Source organism: Eptesicus fuscus, chromosome 7 (genome assembly GCF_027574615.1).
Source record: "Eptesicus fuscus isolate TK198812 chromosome 7, DD_ASM_mEF_20220401, whole genome shotgun sequence".
Lineage (NCBI taxonomy): Eukaryota > Metazoa > Chordata > Mammalia > Chiroptera > Vespertilionidae > Eptesicus > Eptesicus fuscus.
Window position 1 is genome coordinate 20,808,209 of NC_072479.1, and position 6,581 is coordinate 20,814,789.

Consider the following 6,581-nt stretch of genomic DNA (forward strand, 5'->3'; position numbering starts at 1 on the left):
TACTGTTGCCTTCCTTTAGTTTTCTTCATAACACTTACCGTTATATAACATCATATTATTTGTCTCCTCATTTAATGTCTGTTTCATGCTGGAATGCAAGCTCCGCAAAGGCAGGGGCAGGTATCTAGCTTGTTCTATAGTATATGCAAACCCAACATCTAGAACTGTGCCTGGCCTCATTGAAGGCCTCCAGTATTTGTTGAATGAATGAAGCAAAGAACACAGCAGGCATCGAAAATAGCAGGTTGACTGCTAAAGCAACAGTGTAACCTGGAAATTCCTTTCCCTCATGATTTGCAAATTTTGTATTTGTGTACATTTTTCTGAAAAGGATTCATAGCTTTTATGATGTATTCAAGGGGGTCAATAAACCCCTCAAAATGTTAATGACCATCCTGAGTGATTAATATTAAAAATAAGTGAATGTAAATTGACAGTAAAGAAAAATAAATGTGGGCTGTTGTGGTTTCTCTCATTTCCCACAGAATACAGGCTCCTTCTGCTGCTAATCATTGCTTCTGTGGAAGCCCACAATGAGGACCCATCTCTGTCTTTTTAATCTTGTCCATCCTTCAAAATCACTCCATAATGCCTTTCTGGACTATGCTGTAGGAAGAGACAGAAAGGAAAAACAGAATTGAATGAACAATCAACTGGATTTATGAAACATTCATTGTGCAAAGCAGAAGGGGGATGGATTAAAGGCACCAGTGGACATGTCTTGATGGCTGTGACAGAATAGGGACCACTGACCAACAGGGAGACTCATCAGAAAGGTTTATGAAACTGAGACCAGAAAAGAAAGCAATCACGTGCATGGAAAGGAGAGTAGAGCTAGCTTTAGGCTGAGGGAACAACGTAAAAGTCTAAAGGGGGTGGAAATAACTTACCATCTGCTGGAGTACAGTGTGGAGGAGAGTGGCAGGAGATGAAGTAACTAAGAACCATGTCATGTTGGGCTTTGTAGGCCTTGGTGGTGACATCATGTAATTGGGACATAGGCCTTATGTGTAGATTATTCTAAATGCAGTAGGGAGTCACTGGATGGGTTTAACACAAAAGAAGGGACATATGAGTTATGATTTGAAAAGATTACTCTGGCTGCATTGTGAGGAGTGGCAAGACTGCAAGCAAGTCTAATGAGACTATTGCTATCCTGCAGTCAAATTAAGAGATGAAGGTGATAATATGATGTAGGGTAGCACCAGTGGAGATGAATCGAGGGGAAGAGATTGATGAACAAGAATAGATCGATCTAGAGACAAATGGTAGGGGAGGGGGATTAGAGAGCAACTAAAGGACTTGTATGCGTGCATATTAGCATAACCAATGGACACAGACACTAGGGCGGTAGGGGCTTGCCCGGGGTGGGAATGGCTGGGGGGAAGGGGTTGTCAACTGGGGAAAAAGGAGACATATGTAAAACTTTAGACAATAAAAAAAAAGAGAGAGAGAGAAAGAAGGGAAGAGAGTCCAGATATATTTTGAAAATGGAAATGATAACCAAACTTGCTGGTGGATTGATTGGATATGGAAGCTGAGAGAGAGGAAAGACACTACAGGTGATGCTTTGCTGACTAGCTTGAAGGTGGTATGGTTCATGTGATAGGGAAGAGTGAAAGAGGAGCAGATTTTGGGGTCTGATGAGGATGGAAATTAATGACTCCATTTGGAAGTTGTTGAGTTTGAGATACCTCTGAAATATCCAAGTAGAGATTAAAGATATAAAATGAGGTAATAAAATGAGGTAGCTGATGGGAAAAAAATGTGTCTAGAAAATAGAGGTTGGGCTAGATATAGATTTAAAGCCATGGGAATGTTGAGTGCATATAGGTAGAGAGTGTAGAAAAAAAGAAAAAGGTGAGAGAGTAGTTAAGAGAGGCATGTCATGTCACGAAGTATTTCATAACTTTAGCATCCAGTGCCAACAAGTTTAAAACTATTATTTCCAAAAATACAAACTTGAAATACCAATAAATAACTTACATTAGCCTACATAAAAGCCATTGTAATTCATGCTAATGAAATGACAAAACAGATAAAATCGTAGAGGTTTGGAGTTGGCTTCAAATGGCTTCAGTTGAAAGGGGGTCAGCTTTTTTCTTTTCTAACTTCACAGAATAAAGTCACTCTTTATATAAAGCAGAGATCAAAGACTTCAGAGCAATCTAACTGCCAAACCATTAGGGATAATCTTTCTAAAAACATTTTTTTATTACATAAAATTGGCTACAATTTTGAGCATTTACTATGTGCCAGACATTCAAACACTATACATGTATTGTTTTTTTTTTCTATTCCTACTGTTGGCCCTAGGAGATGGGTATAATTACTGTGACTGTCATTAGACAAATGAAGTAACAGAAGGGGAGTTGTTCAAAGCCATGTCAAATACAAGCAGTAGAAATAGGATTTGAATCCAAGAACTTCTGATACCAGCACCCATGAGTTTAACCACTGTGTTAGACTGTGCCATGCTCATTTCCAAATAGAAAATGTAGATTTAAAAAATCCAAGTTAAAAATAATCCAAATTCATACAGATTTTAAAAACAAAACCCCAGAGATAATATCTATTAACATTTTGGTGTGTAACTTTTCATTTTTAACTCTTATATCTATACTAGAGGCCCGGTGCACGGATTTGTGCACTGGTGGGGTCCCTTGGCCTGGCCTGCAGGGATTGGGCTGAAACCGGCTCTCCAACATCCCCCAAGGGGTCCCGGATTGCAAGAGGGCAGTTCTCAGGTGACGCACCCCAGAATCGGGCTCCCTCCTCTCTGGTTCCAGGTGCATCACCTGAGAACCACAGCTGCCAAGTCACCGCAGCTTGGCAGCTCCTGCGTTGAGCATCTGCCCCCTGGTGGTCAGTGTGCATCATAGCTACCGGTTGGAAGGTCGGATGATTGCTTAGGCTTTTATATATGTGGATTATGATACTAATTAACATTTATTGGACACATTATGTGTACTATTCTAAAGTCCTATGGTCAGTAACTGGCAGAGGTGAGACATGAATCAGACACAGCCTGGTTCTCCTTCAATCTACTGCTCTTTCACGCAAACACATTATCTTTATTTCTATTAACTAGAGGCCCAGTGCACGAAATTCGTGCACTGGGGAGGGTGTCCCTCAGCCCAGCTTGTACCCTCTCTAATATGGGATCCAACTGCAGTTGGACATCCTTCTCACAATCCGGGACTGCTGGCTCCTAACCGCTCACCTACCTGCCTGATTGCCCCCTAACTGCTTCCTTGCTGGCCTGATTGACCCCTAACTGCTCCTCTGCGGGCCTGATTGCCCCCAAATACCCTCCCCTGCTGGCCTGATCACCCCCAAGGCTTTTATTAGTATAGATATGACCCTACGCAGAAGATTTTACTAACCCTGCTTTACAATAAGGGCTTGATGATTGAATCATTAGGACCAGACACCAAGATTTCCTTTCTTTGAATAGTGGAGGGAATACTTATCTTGTCTTTAAGTTGCCTGGAAATTAAAATGAGATAATGACTTAGAAAAGTATAAAAGCACCACATAAAGACAACTGTCTTTTTAATGAAGTGGCAAAATGAAAAACACTTTTTATTCTCCCCTTCCTTCCTTTACAGCTTTTATTTAAACTTTGAAATTTATAAAAATTTCACTCCAATTTTCATTTCTTTACATTCAACATTATTTTGTATTGGTTTCAGGTTTTATATTAGTTACAGAATAGTGGTTAGACAATCATATACTTTACAAAGTGTTCCTCGATATTTCTAGTACCCACCTGGCATCATACCATCATTACAACACTACTGACTATATTCCTTATTTAAGTGACAATGGGTTTACAGGTTCCTTTCAATCTTTCTTTTGTGTTTTTTGTCCTTCCTTTTCTTTCTCACTTCTTCCCTCATTTTCTTTATATAGTATCTCAATTGGCCATCAAAGCTCAGTGAAGGCACTGGGACACGCTTCATCCATTTTACAGACCAGGAAACTGAGGCCAATTCCAGTTGGCTGTGGAACTTGACTCAGCACACAGGAAGCCCTCAGAGCCATGCTCTTTGCACTTCCTAAGGGGCAGCCGCCTAGCAAACAGAACAAACCTTCCAGTCAGGCTTCCCAACCTCTTTCTCAAGCACCTCTTCATTGCGGATGCTCCACATTCTTTCCTCTCCCCCCATTCTTTACTGTCCCCCCTTCTCCGAAGCAGGTGGAAGGCTTCCCACTCACTGCCTAGGCATGCTCTGCTATGGGGCAGGGTGTAGCGAGCTTGCTTTTGGGTGAAGGCAGGAGCAGTAGTCACTGCCTCTGAAGTGTGAAGGCCGCCTGAGCGAGGCCCATTAGCACTGGGAGCTTCTCTGAATCACTTCAGTCAGTCCAGTACCCTGCAGTGCAGCACCCCTTCACTGAGGTGGCTCCACCCCTCAACCCCCGCCTCAGGGGTGAGAGTCCTTGCCCCTCTGCCAGGAGTCCTTTCATGCCCCTTGATCCCTGGCTGGGCCCACCCACATCTTGGGGGCACTGCAGAACCTCTGTCTCTCTGCAGATGAGGCAGATCCCTGCCCTAGGTCTCTGCAAAGCTATGAATCTGTGGCCAGAGGCCTGGTCTGGGTCTCAGCAACCACATGCCTGCAATGTTCCCAGGGACCCTGGGAGGGGCTGGGCGAGTCCTGCCACGCCCCCTCCAGGGTGGCGATCGCCGCCCGGGACCCCCGGGAGTGCCTGGCTTGGCCCGGACACGTCCCCCCCCGGGTGGCGATCGCCCCCGGGACCCCCGGAACTAAGAGGATTGGGCGCTGCCATCTTGGTCTTCTCAACAGCCGGATAGGCCACCCGGAGTCCCGCCCCCAGCCTCTCGCAGGCCCAATCATGGGCATAGCGGAGGTGTGGTCAATTTGCATGTTTCTCTATTATAAGGTAGGATATATATATATATATATATATATATATATATATATATATATAAATACACATATACATATACACATAGACTTCCTTTTTTTAAAAATATATTTTATTGATTTTTTTTTTTACAGAGAGGAAGGGAGAGAGATAGAGAGTTAGAAACATCAATGAGAGAGAAACATCGATCAGCTGCCTCCTGCACACCCCCCACTGGGGATGTGCCCACAACCAAGGTACATGCCCTTGACGGAAATCGAACCTGGGACCTTTCAGTCCGCAGGCCAACACTCTATCCACTGAGCCAAACCGGTTTCGGCTAGACTTTCTTTTTATAGAACTATATATATGTATATCTTTTCCCCCCACTTAATGTATCATGAACATTTTTCCTATGAATAGCCTAAATAATATCAGTTTCAAACCATCAGTCTCTTACACATCATCAGGATTTCTTTATTATTATTTTTGTTAATCCTCACCCGAGGATATTTTTTCATTGATTTTTAGAGAGAATGGAAGGGAGGGAGAGAAACATCGATGTGAGAGAGACACATCAATTGGTTGCCTCCCTCATGTACCCCAACCAGGGCTGGGGATTGAGCCTGCAACCGAGCCATGTGCCCTTGACTGGAATTGAATCTGGGACCCTTCAGTGCAAGGGCCAATGCTCTATTCGCTGAGCCAAACTGACTAGGACAGGACTTCTTTAGATTATTAAAGATCCTTACAATATAGTTTTCTCCCCCTCCCCCACCCCCGCCCCCCATAGTTTTCATTTTAAAGTTATTTCATTATTAGGTGCACTTCTGCAACTCCTAAATTTTAAATTTATTCTATATTCATTCATTTAACAAATATTTATTGAGCACATATTAGATGTACAAGACACCAGCACAGTTTCTCTCTTCATAGATTGTACATCAAATGGAGATGACAGATATTAAGTATATAATTATATAATTAATTATCTTATTATCATTGCACTAAGTGTCTCAGAGGAAAGGAATGCCATGGAGCATATAACTAGTCCACTGGCATCTGACTAGTCTGTTGGGGTTAGAAAAGGTTCCTCTGAGCATATGAATTTAAGCTGAAATCTGAAAGAAGGGTAGAAATTAGAAAGAGGAAGAGGGCAAGAGGGAACAGTCTGTGTGAGGGCCCTAAGATAGGAAGTAGTATGATTCCTTCAAGAGTCAAAAATAAGGTCAATGTGCCATGGCTCAGTTGGTTGGATGTCATGCCTGGCCCCAAAAGTCACCAGTTCCATTCCTGGTCAAAGGCATATGCCTGGGTTGTGGGCTTGATCCCCAGTAGGGTGCATACAGGAATACAGGAGGTGGCTAATGCCGGTGGGTGTTTCTCAGCATCTAGAAGGGTCAGGAATCTGGAGAAGGTGCTGCGGCGTAAATTAATAAAGAGACTAGAAATATAATATAAATTTGTAATCCACGGAGGAGCCAGAGAAGCTTAACTGTAGGAACCAAGTTCTCTGAGTCTCTGGACCCCTAGCTCTTTATTAACACAAATTGCCCTAAAGGAAAGCAGATATACATATCAAAGGTTAAGGTTTAGTATACAGTAGGCATTGTTAGATTGGGAGAATTACCTTTGGCTGTTACTGTTTGGCCAGCAGGAGGCAATAACATGTAGATTAAAATGCCCTCAGCTGTCTGATAACAGGCAAT